The sequence below is a fragment of the Triticum urartu genome, chromosome 4 (assembly GCF_003073215.2).
Source record: "Triticum urartu cultivar G1812 chromosome 4, Tu2.1, whole genome shotgun sequence".
NCBI classification, from domain to species: domain Eukaryota; kingdom Viridiplantae; phylum Streptophyta; class Magnoliopsida; order Poales; family Poaceae; genus Triticum; species Triticum urartu.
Window position 1 is genome coordinate 532,083,706 of NC_053025.1, and position 15,047 is coordinate 532,098,752.

Here is a 15,047-nt window from a genome sequence, read left to right on the forward strand (position 1 = left end):
CAATGCTTGATGCAGAGGAGGCAGCAGCCAGCGACGCTCCTCGAGGTAGCCGACGGTGGCGGACGCACGGATCCAGGTGACAGGGATGGGATCCGGCGACGTGCTGCTCTGGCGGCTCGAAGTAGGGGCACAGGGGTGCCTCCCAGCGAAGCAGCGGAGGTTGGGGAAGGCGCGAGGCGGCGAGGTTTGAAGAAGGCGGCGGAGGCAAGGTGTCACGCGCGAGGAGGGCGCCGGTTGTTGCGTTCGTCGGCAGCAAGGATGGGAGGTGAGGCGGATACGAAGCTCCGGTCAAGACCGTCCATGGCGGCAGCGCGGGCGTAGCTCCTGTAGGCACAACGAAAGGAAGGAAGTGGGTGAGAGAGAGAGAGATGGGATAATCGCGAGGAAGGAGGGGACCAAGGCGAGGTGCAGTGGCTTGGTTGTTGCTGCTGCTTGCCGGCATCGCGCCGGACGCATGGAACAGGCACGGGGAAGACGGTGCTCTGCTGGGATGAGCGGGACGGCGACGGAGCATGAGGAAGAAGGGGCTCGTGAGGTGTGTTCGGGGTTGCGGAGGAGAAGTGGCGATGTTGCTGAAGAGCGGCGACGAGGTGGTGGCTCGGGGCTTCGGTGGCGCGTGCTGCCGGAGTGGAGGCAAGGCGGCGGCTAGATGGATGTGCGGTGGAGGCAGAGAGTGGAGGCGGAGGGGATTGGATCGCGGGAAATGAAGGAAATATGCCCTAGAGGCAATAATAAAGTTATTATTTATTTCCTTATGATCATGATAAATGTTTATTATTCATGCTAGAATTGTATTAACCGGAAACATAATACATGTGTGAATACATAGACAAACAAAGTGTCACTAGTATGCCTCTACTTGACTAGCTCGTTAATCAAAGATGGTTATGTTTCCTAACCATGAACAATGAGTTGTTATTTGATTAACGGGATCACATCATTAAGAGAATGATCTGATTGACATGACCCATTCCATTAGCTTAGCACCCGATCGTTTAGTATGTTGCTATTGCTTTCTTCATGACTTATACATGTTCCTATAACTATGAGATTATGCAACTCCCGTTTACCGGAGGAACACTTTGGGTGCTACCAAATGTCACAACGTAACTGGGTGATTATAAAGGAGCACTACAGGTGTCTCCAAAGGTAGATGTTGGGTTGGCGTATTTCGAGATTAGGATTTGTCACTCTGATTGTCGGAGAGGTATCTCTGGGCCCTCTCGGTAATGCACATCACATAAGCCTTGCAAGCATTACAACTAATATGTTAGTTGTGAGATGATGTATTACGGAACGAGTAAAGAGACTTGCCGGTAACGAGATTGAACTAGGTATTGGATACCGACGATCGAATCTCGGGCAAGTAACATACCGATGACAAAGGGAACAACGTATGTTGTTATGCGGTCTGACCGATAAAGATCTTCGTAGAATATGTAGGAGCCAATATGGGCATCCAGGTCCCGCTATTGGTTATTGACCGGAGATGTGTCTTGGTCATGTCTACATTGTTCTCGAACCCGTAGGGTCCGCACGCTTAAGGTTACGATGACAGTTGTTATGAGTTTTATGCATTTTGATGTACCGAATGTTGTTCGGAGTCCGAGGTGAGATCACGGACATGACGAGGAACTCCGGAATGGTCCGGAGATAAAGTTTGATATATCTGATAATAGTGTTTGGTCACCGGAAGGGTTCCGGAAATCACCGGAAGGGGTTCCGGATGTTTCCCGAAATGTTTGGGTACGAGAACACTTTATTTGGGCCAAAGGGGAAAGCCCACAAGGTTTTTGGAAAGCGCAAAAGGAAGTTTTGCGGAGTCCAGGGGCCAGACGCCAGGGTCCCTGGCGTCTGGGTCCAGACGCCGGGATCCCTGGCGTCTGGCCCTGGAGTCCGAGAAGGACTCTTGCCTATCGGGTAAAACCGACTTTGTGAAGGCTTTAACTCCAAGTTTCGACCCCAGGGCTCAAGATATAAATAGAGGGGCAGGGCTAGCACCAAAGACACATCAAGAAACACAAGTTGATCCACGTGATCTATTCCTTAGCCGTGTGCGGTGCCCCCCAGCCACCATATTCCTCGATAATACTATAGCGGAGTTTAGGCGAAGCCCTGCTGCGGTAGTACATCAAGATCGTCACCACGCCGTCGTGCTGACGGAACTCTTCCCCGACACTTTGCTGGATCGGAGTCCGGGGATCGTCATCTTGCTGAACGTGTGCTCGAACTCGGAGGTGCCGTAGTTTCGGTGCTTGATCAGTTGGATCGTGAAGACGTACGACTACTTCCTCTACGTTGTGTCAATGCTTCCGCAGTCGGTCTGCGTGGGTACGTAGACAACACTCTCCCATCTCGTTGCTATGCATCACATGATCTTGCGTGTGCGTAGGAATTTTTTTGAAATTACTACGAAACCCAACAGTGGCATCCGAGCCTAGGTTATTTATGTTGATGTTATATGCACGAGTAGAACACAAGTGAGTTGTGGGCGATATAAGTCATACTGCCTACCAGCATGTCATACTTTGGTTCGGCGGCATTGTTGGACGAGACGACCCGGACCAACATTACGCGTACGCTTACGCGAGACCGGTTCCCCCGACGTGCTTTGCACATAGGTGGCTTGCGGGCGACTGTCTCTCCAACTTTAGTTGAACCAAGTATGGCTACGCCCGGTCCTTGCGAAGGTTAAAACAGAGTCTATTTGACAAACTATCGTTGTGGTTTTGATGTGTAGGTGAGATTGGTTCTTGCTTAAGCCCGTAGCAGCCACGTAAAACTTGCAACAACAAAGTAGAGGACGTCTAACTTGTTTTTGCAGGGCATGTTGTGATGTGATATGGCCAAGACATGATGCTAAATTTTATTGTATGAGATGATCATGTTTTGTAATCAAGTTATCGGCAACTGGCAGGAGCCATATGGTTGTCGCTTTATTGTATGCAATGCAATCGCGATGTAATGCTTTACTTTATTACTAAGCGGTAGTGATAGTCGTAGAAGCATAAGCTTGGCGAACGACAACGATGCTACGATGGAGATCAAGGTGTCACGCCGGTGACGATGGTGATCACGACGGTGCTTCGGAGATGGAGATCACAAGCACAAGATGATGATGGCCATATCATATCACTTATATTGATTGCATGTGATGTTTATCCTTTTATGCATCTTATCTTGCTTTGATTGACGGTAGCATTATAAGATGATCTCCCACTAAATTATCAAGAAGTGTTCTCCCTGAGTATGCACTGTTGCGAAAGTTCTTCGTGCTGAGACACCACGTGATGATCGGGTGTGATAGGTTCTACGTTCAAATACAATGGGTGCAAAACAGTTGCACACGCGGAATACTCAGGTTATACTTGATGAGCCAAGCATATACAAATATGGCCGAGGAACACGGAGACCGAAAGGTCGAGCGTGAATCATATAGTAGATATGATCAACATAATGATGTTCACCATTGAAAACTACTCCATCTCACGTGATGATCGGTTATGGTTTAGTTGATTTGGATCACGTAATCACTTAGAGGATTAGAGGGATGTCTATCTAAGTGGGAGTTCTTTAATTAATTTGATTAACTGAACTTAAAATTATCATGAAACTTAGTACCTGATTAGTATCTTGCTTGTTTATGTTTGATTGTAGATAGATGGCTCGTGCTGTTGTTCCGTTGAATTTTAATGCGTTCCTTGAGAAAGCAAAGTTGAAAGATGATGGTAGCAATTACACGGACTGGGTCCGTAACTTGAGGATTATCCTCATTGCTGCACAGAAGAATTATGTCTTGGAAGCACCGCTGGGTGCCAGGCCTGCTGCAGGAGCAACGCCGGATGTTATGAACGTCTGGCAGAGCAAAGCTGATGACTACTCGATAGTTCGGTGTGCCATGCTTTACGGCTTAGAATCGGGACTTCAATGATGTTTTGAACGTCATGGAGCATATGAGATGTTCCAGGAGTTGAAGTTAATATTTCAAGCAAATGCCCGGATTGAGAGATATGAAGTCTCCAATAAGTTCTATAGCTGCAAGATGGAGGAGAACAGTTCTGTCAGTGAGCATATACTCAAAATGTCTGGGTATAATAATCACTTGATTCAATTGCGAGTTAATCTTCCAGATGATTGCGTCATTGACAGAATTCTTCAATCACTGCCACCAAGCTACAAGAGCTTCGTGATGAACTATAATATGCAAGGGATGAACAAGACTATTCCCGAGCTCTTCGCGATGCTGAAAGCTGCGGAGGTAGAAATCAAGAAGGAGCATCAAGTGTTGATGGTCAACAAGACCACTAGTTTCAAGAAAAAGGGCAAAGGGAAGAAGAAGGGGAACTTCAAGAAGAACGGCAAGCAAGTTGCTGCTCAAGAGAAGAAACCCAAGTCTGGACCTAAGCCTGAAACTGAGTGCTTCTACTGCAAGCAGACTGGTCACTGGAAGCGGAACTGCCCCAAGTATTTGGCGGATAAGAAGGATGGCAAGGTGAACAAAGGTATATGTGATATACATGTTATTGATGTGTACCTTACTAATGCTCACAGTAGCACCTGGGTATTTGATACTGGTTCTGTTGCTAATATTTGCAACTCGAAACAGGGACTACGGATCAAGCGAAGATTGGTTAAGGACGAGGTGACGATGCGCGTGGGAAACGGTTCCAAAGTCGATGTGATCGCGGTCGGCACACTACCTCTACATCTACCTTCGGGATTAGTATTAGACCTAAATAATTGTTATTTGGTGCCAGCGTTAAGCATGAACATTATATCTGGATCTTGTTTGATGCGAGACGGTTATTCATTTAAATCAGAGAATAATGGTTGTTTCTATTTATATGAGTAATATCTTTTATGGTCATGCACCCTTGAAGAGTGGTCTATTCTTGTTGAATCTCGATAGTAGTAACACACATATTCATAATGTTGAAGCCAAAAGATGCAGAGTTGATAATGAGAGTGCAACTTATTTGTGGCACTGCCGTTTAGGTCATATCGGTGTAAAGCGCATGAAGAAACTCCATACTGATGGACTTTTGGAACCACTTGATTATGAATCACTTGGTACTTGCGAACCGTGCCTCATGGCAAGATGACTAAAACACCGTTCTCCGGTACTATGGAGAGAGCAACAGATTTGTTGGAAATCATACATACAGATGTATGTGGTCCGATGAATATTGAGGCTCGTGGCGGATATCGTTATTTTCTCACCTTCACAGATGATTTAAGCAGATATGGGTATATCTACTTAATGAAACATAAGTCTGAAACATTTGAAAAGTTCAAGGAATTTCAGAGTGAAGTTGAAAATCATCGTAACAAGAAAATAAAGTTTCTACGATCTGATCGTGGAGGAGAATATTTGAGTTACGAGTTTGGTGTACATTTGAAAAATTGTGGAATAGTTTCGCAACTCACGCCACCCGGAACACCACAGCGTAATGGTGTGTCCGAACGTCGTAATCGTACTTTACTAGATATGTTGCGATCTATGATGTCTCTTACTGATTTACCGCTATCGTTTTGGGGATACGCTCTAGAGACGGCCGCATTCACGTTAAATAGGGCACCATCAAAATCCGTTGAGACGACGCCTTATGAACTGTGGTTTGGCAAGAAACCAAAGTTGTCGTTTCTAAAGTTTGGGGCTGCGATGCTTATGTGAAAAAGCTTCAACCTGATAAGCTCGAACCCAAATCGGAGAAATGTGTCTTCGTAGGATATCCAAAGGAAACTATTGGATACACCTTCTATCACAGATCCGAAGGCAAGACTTTTGTTGCTAAATTCGGAAACTTTCTGGAGAAGGAGTTTCTCTCGAAAGAAGTGAGTGGGAGGAAAGTAGAACTTGACGAGGTAATTGTACCTGCTCCCTTATTGGAAAGTAGTTCATCACAGAAAACTGTTTCTGTGACACCTACACCATAAGTGAGGAAGCTAATGATGATGATCATGAAACTTAGACAAGATACTACTGAACCTCGAGATCAACCAGAGTAAGATCCGCACCAGAGTGGTACGGTAATCCTGTTCTGGAAGTCATATGCTACTAGATCATGATGAACCTACGAACTATGAAGAAGCGATGGTGAGCCCAGATTCCGCAAAGTGGCTTGAAGCCATGAAATCTGAGATGGGATCCATGTATGAGAACAAAGTATGGACTTTGGTTGACTTGCCCGATGATCGGCAAGCATATGAGAATAAATGGATCTTCAAGAAGAAGACTGACGCTGATGGTAATGTTACTGTCTACAAAGCTCGACTTGTCGCGAAAGGTTTTTGACAAGTTCAAGGGATTGACTACGATGAGACCTTCTCACCCGTAGCGATGCTTAAGTCTGTCCGAATCATGTTAGCAATTGCCGCATTTTATGATTATGAAATTTGGCAGATGGATGTCAAAACTGCATTCCTGAATGGATTTCTGGAAGAAGAGTTGTATATGATGCAACCAGAAGGTTTTGTCGATCCAAAGGGAGCTAACAAAGTGTGCAAGCTCCAGCGATCCATTTATGGACTGGTGCAAGCCTCTCGGAGTTGGAATAAACGCTTTTGATAGTGTGATCAAAGCATTTGTTTTATACAGACTTTGGAGAAGACTGTATTTACAAGAAAGTGAGTGGGAGCTCTGTAGCATTTCTGATATTATATGTGGATGACATATTACTGATTGGAAATGATATAGAATTTCTGGATAGCATAAAGGGATACTTGAATAAGAGTTTTTCAATGAAAGACCTCGGTGAAGCTGCTTACATATTAGGCATAAGATCTATAGAGATAGATCAAGACGCTTAATTGGACTTTCACAATGCACATACCTTGACAAAAGTTTTGAAGAAGTTCAAAATGGATCAAGCAAAGAAAGGGTTCTTGCCTGTGTTACAAGGTGTGAAGTTGAGTAAGACTCAATGCCCGACCACTGCAGAAGATAGAGAGAAATGAAAGATGTTCCCTATGCTTCAGCCATAGGCTCTATCATGTATGCAATGCTGTGTACCAGATCTGATGTGTGCCTTGCTATAAGTCTAGCAGGGAGGTACCAAAGTAATCCAGGAGTGGATCACTGGACAGCGGTCAAGAACATCCTGAAATACCTGAAAAGGACTAAGGATATGTTTCTCGTATATGGAGGTGACAAAGAGCTCATCGTAAAAGGTTACGTTGATGCAAGCTTTGACACTGATCCGGACGATTCTAAATCGCAAACCGGATACGTGTTTACATTAAACGGTGGAGCTGTCAGTTGGTGCAGTTCTAAACAAAGCGTCGTAGCGGGATCTACATGTGAAGCGGAGTACATAGCTGCTTCGGAAGCAGCGAACGAAGGAGTCTGGATGAAGGAGTTCATATCCGATCTAGGTGTCATACCTAGTGCATCGGGTCCAATGAAAATCTTTTGTGACAATACTGGTGCAATTGCCTTGGCAAAGGAATCCAGATTTCACAAGAGAACCAAGCACATCAAGAGACGCTTCAATTCCATCCGGGATCTAGTCCAGGTGGGAGACATAGAGATTTGCAAGATACATACGGATCTGAATGTTGCAGACCCGTTGACTAAGCCTCTTCCACGAGCAAAACATGATCAGCACCAAAGGCTCCATGGGTGTTAGAATCATTACTGTAATCTAGATTATTGACTCTAGTGCAAGTGGGAGACTGAAGGAAATATGCCCTAGAGGCAATAATAAAGTTATTATTTATTTCCTTATATCATGATAAATGTTTATTATTCATGCTAGAATTGTATTAACCGGAAACATAATACATGTGTGAATACATAGACAAACAAAGTGTCACTAGTATGCCTCTACTTGACTAGCTCGTTAATCAAAGATGGTTATGTTTCCTAACCATGAACAATGAGTTGTTATTTGATTAACGGGATCACATCATTAGAGAATGATCTGATTGACATGACCCATTCCATTAGCTTAGCACCCGATCGTTTAGTATGTTGCTATTGCTTTCTTCATGACTTATACATGTTCCTATGACTATGAGATTATGCAACTCCCGTTTGCCGGAGGAACACTTTGTGCTACCAAACGTCACAACGTAACTGGGTGATTATAAAGGAGCTCTACAGGTGTCTCCAAAGGTAGATGTTGGGTTGGCGTATTTCGAGATTAGGATTTGTCACTCCGATTGTCGGAGAGGTATCTCTGGGCCCTCTCGGTAATGCACATCACATAAGCCTTGCAAGCATTACAACTAATATGTTAGTTGTGAGATGATGTATTACGGAACGAGTAAAGAGACTTGCCGGTAACGAGATTGAACTAGGTATTGGATACCGACGATCGAATCTCGGGCAAGTAACATACCGATGACAAAGGGAACAACGTATGTTGTTATGCAGTCTGACCGATAAAGATCTTCGTAGAATATGTAGGAGCCAATATGGGCATCCAGGTCCCGCTATTGGTTATTGACCGGAGACGTGTCTCGGTCATGTCTACATTGTTCTCGAACCCGTAGGGTCCGCACGCTTCAGGTTACGATGACAGTTGTTATGAGTTTTATGCATTTTGATGTACCGAATGTTGTTCGGAGTCCGAGATGAGATCATGGACATGAAGAGAAACTCCGGAATGGTCCGGAGATAAAGTTTGATATATATGATAATAGTGTTTGGTCACCGGAAGGGTTCCGGAAATCATCGGAAGGGGTTTTGGATGTTTCCCGAAATGTTTGGGTACGAGAACACTTTATTTGGGCCAAAGGGGAAAGCCCACAAGGTTTTTGGAAAGCGCAAAAGGAAGTTTTGCGGAGTCCAGGGGCCAGACGCCAGGGTCCCTGGCGTCTGGGTCCAGACGCCGGGATCCCTGGCGTCTGGCCCTGGAGTCCGAGAAGGACTCTTGCCTATCGGGTAAAACCAACTTTGTGAAGGCTTTAACTCCAAGTTTCGACCCCAGGGCTCAAGATATAAATAGAGGGGCAGGGCTAGCACCACATCAAGAAACACAAGTTGATCCACGTGATCTATTCCTTAGCCATGTGCGGTGCCCCCCAGCCACCATATTCCTCGATAATACTGTAGCGGAGTTTAGGCGAAGCCCTGCTGCGGTAGTACATCAAGATCGTCACCACGCCGTCGTGCTGACGGAACTCTTCCCCGACACTTTGCTGGATCGGAGTCCGGGGATCATCATCGAGCTGAACGTGTGCTCGAACTCGTAGGTGCCGTAGTTTCGGTGCTTGATCGGTTGGATCGTGAAGACGTACGACTACTTCCTCTACGTTGTGTCAACGCTTCCGCAGTCGGTCTGCGTGGGTACGTAGACAACACTCTCCCATCTCGTTGCTATGCATCACATGATCTTGCGTGTTCATAGGAATTTTTTTGAAATTACTACGAAACCCAACAAGAAAACAGTGGAGGTGCTGGGTTGGTTCGATCGGATCTGGGAGGATCCCAAGGTGGATGCGGGAGTGTGGCGGCAGTGGGTGAGGGGAATGATGGGACAACTCACCTAAAATTTAGGGTTGCTCTCGTATATACATTATTGGATTAGTTAGGGGGGTATACGGTCCGTTCGATCGTAATCGGTCGGTCGAGAAAAATAGCCTAGGGATTCCAAATAAGAAAACGGTGATGTTTTATAGATGTTTGGGGATGATCCGAATCCAACGGTGACGACTGCCCGGGTCGGGTCCGGGACAGCTTCTGGACGCGCGCGCGAGGAGGTCCGCGGGCTGACAAGAGAGCTTAGGTTGGGCCTAGCGGTAGGTAGTGGACTGTGTAGACGGTCTAGGGAGGAAAGAGAGGGAAAGCCCGACAACAGTTTTCGGAGGCCGAAAACGTCCGACGATTTGACCGACTATATTGTCGCTATAGTTATCCGTTGGGGCATCAAACGAACTCTGAATGCGATGAAACTTGGCAGGCGGCCTACTAACAACATAACAACACCGCATGCCAACTTTCATCCCATTCCGAGAACATTTTCTGGCCACTTATATAATAATATTTCGAACGTGCCGCGGGCGCGTGCAAGTGTGTCTGGGCTCAGAACGGATAACGGAAGGAACGGGGAACCCGGACAGATGCAAGTTTGAAAACATGATGATGCAATGCACACGATGACATGGCAAGATGCAACACGCAAGCAAAAGACAATGCAACAACAACAAAAAAACTAGAAGACACCTGACGGAACGGTCTCGGGGCGTTACAGCTTTTTGTAGGATGGTTCTGGAATCTCCAGCATTCCTTGCACTAGCCCTAGGAGCCTGGATGGGCCCCTACTTCTCTGTCCTCTTGGACACCTGGGTCTGGAGGGGTGGGTATCCTCCTCATATTGCTTGGTAATCAGCACTTCATCCTGTCCCAGTGGTGCCTTGTCCTACATCTCCTCTTGCAGCTCATCCCATTCGTCTTCTGTGTCAATGTCATCATTGTTCCATCCTTCCATATCCCTTAGAAAGTTAAACCCATCTATGTTTTCGTCATTGCTGTCCATGAAGCAGCTGAGAGCATTCCCTTTTGCCTGTTGTAGGTAATCTGGAGCTTGTGCCTTCAGGAGGGAGGTGGGTGTGGGTGGTTCAGTGTTCACTGACAGTTGGTTGTGGGTAGAGCCCTTGTCACTCTTTCCACTCCCAGCATTAGAGTTACTGCCAGCCGTAGACTTAGAACTTTTCTGCATTTCTGTGCCCCCAGATCCCCCCTCACTCCCTCTATCAGTGTCCATAGAGATAGAGCTGTTGGCTTTAGGAGGTTCTTGGGTAACCACCGCTGCATCAGCATGGGGTGGCTCCACCTCAACTTGGATCCTGTACAGCTTCCCTGGATCCCAAAAACTCTCTCCTGTGGAATTCTCCTGTGGTCCTTGCATGAAATTTTGACTCTAACTGTTTCATAGAAGCTCTGAAAGTTGTGCTGCCAGTCTACATCCAGCAGCACCCCAAATGTTAAAGTGATCTGATCAAGGACAGTCCATTCACACCATTTAGGAGTTAGTTTCCTGAGTTTCAGCCAGACCTCTTGGAGTTCATCTTCTGCAGTGATATCTTCCAACCAGGCTTCCACAATGACCATAGTGTTCTCTTTTGCTAGGCCAAAACAAGGGTAACCAGCCACTTGCTCCACATCAATCTCTGGGGGAAACTTGACCAGAAAGGTCCATTCATCCAACTTGTTGATGGCCCATGGCCAGTTTATTTTATAGATACTAGCAAACTCCTTAGCCAACTCTTGCTTAGTGACCCCTCCTTGCTTCACAAAGACTATACCAACATTTTTGAGCCAACCCTGGTGCTGGGCATTGACATCTGGCATGTCCAAGTGGTAGAAACCCAAGCCCTGTGCAGCACAACCCACATACTTGGCAGCTGAGTGAGGTCTTCTCCTGGTAGGACAGTCCTCAACCTTGTGACTGATCATCTTGCAAATGAAACATCCTTTGGGCTTGGTGCACTTGTCCTTGTGGTGCCCAGGATCTCCACAATTGTAGTAAGTGACACTTGTGTATGACATCAGGCCTGAGTTGCCCTGTTGCTTCTGAGCCCCATCATGTTTCTTCTTCTGTTGAGTCTTCCCCTGGTTCTTGCTCTCATGCAAGCTCCCTCCCTGATTATTGTTGGGGTCCAAAGACTGACCCCCAGCTTGCCCTTGCATCTGTTGTTGTGGGGGGGCATACCATTGCTGCTGCGCTCCCCCCCATGATTCCTCCCGAAATTGGCCAGGAATTGCCGAGGGAAATCCCATGGTGGGGAAGTCCCTTGGTAGCCGAAGCCAAAGAATGGCGGCTGATCCCCACCGGTGTTCATACCTGAGTTCATCTGCTCGTGCTGCCAGTTGTTGGAGGTTTCTCCCCTTCCTCCTTTGCTTCTTCCACGGCCACAGCCTCTCCCTCCCTCCATGGTGGGATTAGCAGCGGCGGCAGTCAGACTCGGTGAGGACGGGTTGGTGGCGGCGTTGGGTGGGGAGGAGGAGAAAGTGGGAACCCTAATCTTGTCTCCCCCTCGGCGCTTTTTATACTGCTCCAGAGCTGGCTGTATCTAAGCTTCGCTTTGTCACCATGGCATGCTGGAAAGCAGCGTGGTGATCTGGAAGCTTTCCCCCCCAAACTTTTGTGAGCGCTTTTGGCGCCTCTTCTTCTCTGAATCACTTTGAAGCCGCCGGTGAGATCCATAGCCAACATGGCTTCAGTTTCGTCAGGAACAATCACATCTCCGCTTGTCTGGAACTCGGAAATTTCTCCATTAGATCCACACTCTCTTGCGATTGAGCTCGATAGAAGGCCTCCCATCGCACTCTTCTGGATTTGAGTCTCGATGTTCTTGCCGCAAGCGCCCACGCAATCACCTCCAACGGCTGGGTGGTTTTGAAGGAAATATGCCCTAGAGGCAATAATAAAGTTATTATTTATTTCCTTATTTCATGATAAATGTTTATTATTCATGCTAGAATTGTATTAATCGGAAACATAATACATGTGTGAGTACATAGACAAACATAGTGTACCTAGTGTGCCTCTACTTGACTAGCTCATTGATCAAAGATGGTTAAGTTTCCTAACCATAGACATGAGTTGTCATTTGATCAATGTGATCACATCATTAGGAGAATGATGTGATTGACTTGACCCATTCCGTTAGCTTAGCACTTGATCGTTTTGTTTACTGCTATTGCTTTCTTCATGACTTATACATGTTCTTATGACTATGAGATTATGCAACTCCCAAATACCGGAGGAACACTTTGTGTGCTACCAAATGTCACACCGTAACTGGGTGATTATAAAGGTGTTCTACAGGTGTCTCCGATGGTACTTGTTGAGTTGGCATAGATCAAGATTAGGATTTGTCACTCCGATTGTCGGAGAGGTATCTCTGGGCCCTCTCGGTAATGCACATCACTATAAGCCTGGCAAACAATACAACTAATGAGTTAGTTGCGGAATAGTGCATTACGGAACGAGTAAAGAGACTTGCCGGTAACGAGATTGAACTAGGTATTGGGATACCGACGATGGAATCTCGGGCAAGTAACATACGGATGACAAAGAGAACAACGTATAGTGTTATGCGGTTTGACCGATAAAGATATTCGTAGAATATGTATGAACCAATATGAGCATCCATGTTCCTCTATTGGTTATTGACCGGAGACATGTCTCGGTCATGTCTACATAGTTCTCGAACCCGTAGGGTCCGCACGCTTAAAATTCTGTGACGATCGGTTTTATGAGTTTATATGTTTTGATGTACCGAAGGTAGTTCGGAGTCCCGGATATGATCACGGACATGACGAGGAGTCTTGAAATGGTCGAGACATAAAGATTGATATATTGGAAGCCTACATTTGGACATTGGAAGAGTTCCGGGTAAAATCAGGATTTTACCGGAGTACCGGAGGGTTTACCGGAACCCCCCGGGGGCTAATGGGCCTTGTTGGGCCATAAGGGAAAGAGAGAAGGGCCGGCCTAGGGCAGGCAGCGCGCCCCCTCCCTCTGGTGCGAATTGAACTAGGAGAGGTGGGGGGCGCCCCCCCCCTTTCCTTCTCTTTCTTCCCCTTCCTTTCCCCCTCCTAGTAGGAGTAGGAAAGGGAGGAATCCTACTCCTACTAGGAGGAGGATTCCTCCTCCTGGTGCACCAACAAGGGCCGGCCAGCCTCCCCCTTGCTCCTTTATATACAGGGGCAGGGGGCACCTCTAGACACACAAGCTGATCACAAAGATCTCTCCCAGCCGTCTGTGGTGCCCCCTCCACCATAACCCACCTCAGTCATACTGTAGCGGTGTTTAGGCGAAGCCCTGCTGCGGTAGCTTCATCAACATCGTCACCACGCCGTCGTGCTGACGAAACTCTTCCCCGAGCTCTACTGGATCGTGAGTTCGCGGGACGTCATCGAGCTGAACGTGTGCTGAACGCGGAGGTGCCATACGTTCGGTACTGAGGATCGGTCGATCGTGAAGACATACGACTACATCAACTGCGCTGTCATAACACTTCCGCTTAACGGTCTACGAGGGTACATGGACGACACTCTCCCCTCTCATTGCTATGCATCACCATGATCCCCCGTGTGCGTAGGAATTTTTTTGAAATTACTATGTTCCCCAACAATGGCATCCGAGCCAGGTTTTATGCGTAGATGTTCTATGCACGAGTAGAACACAAGTGAGTTGTGGGCGATACAAATCATACTACTTACCAGCATGTCATACTTTGGTTCGGCGGTATTGTTGGATGAAGCGGCCCGGACCGACATTACGTGTGTGTGCTTACGCGAGACTGGTTCTACCGACGTGCTTTGCATATAGGTGGCTGGTGGGTGTCAGTTTCTCCAACTTTAGTTGAATCGAGTGTGGCTACGCCCGGTCCTTGAGAAGGTTAAAACAGCACTAACTTGACGAACTATCATTGTGGTTTTGATGTGTAGGTAAGAACGGTTCTTGCTCAGCCCGTAGCAGCCACGTAAAATTTGCAACAACAAAGTAGAGGACGTCTAACTCGTTTTTGCAGGGCATGTTGTGATGTGATATGGTCAAGACATGATGCTATATTTATTGTATGAGATGATCATGTTTTGTAACGGAGTTATCGGCAACTGGAGGAACCATATGGTTGTCGCTTTATTGTATGCAATGCAATCACCCCATAATTGCTTTACTTTATCACTAAGCGGTAGCGATAGTCGTAGAAGCAATAGTTGGCGAGACGACAACGATGCTACGATGGAGATCAAGGTGTCGAGCCGGTGACGATGGTGATCATGACGGTGCTTCGGAGATGGAGATCACAAGCACAAGATGATGACGGCCATATCATATCACTTATATTGATTGCATGTGATGTTTATCCTTTATGCATCTTATTTTGCTTTGTTTGACGGTAGCATTATAAGATGACCTCTCACTAAATTTCAAGATAAAAGTGTTCTCCCTAAGTATGCACCGTTGTCAAAGTTCATCGTGCCGAGACACCACATGATGATCGGGGGTGTGATAAGCTCTACGTCCATCTACAACGGGTGCATGCCAGTTTTGCACACGCAGAATACTCAGGTTAAACTTGACGAGCCT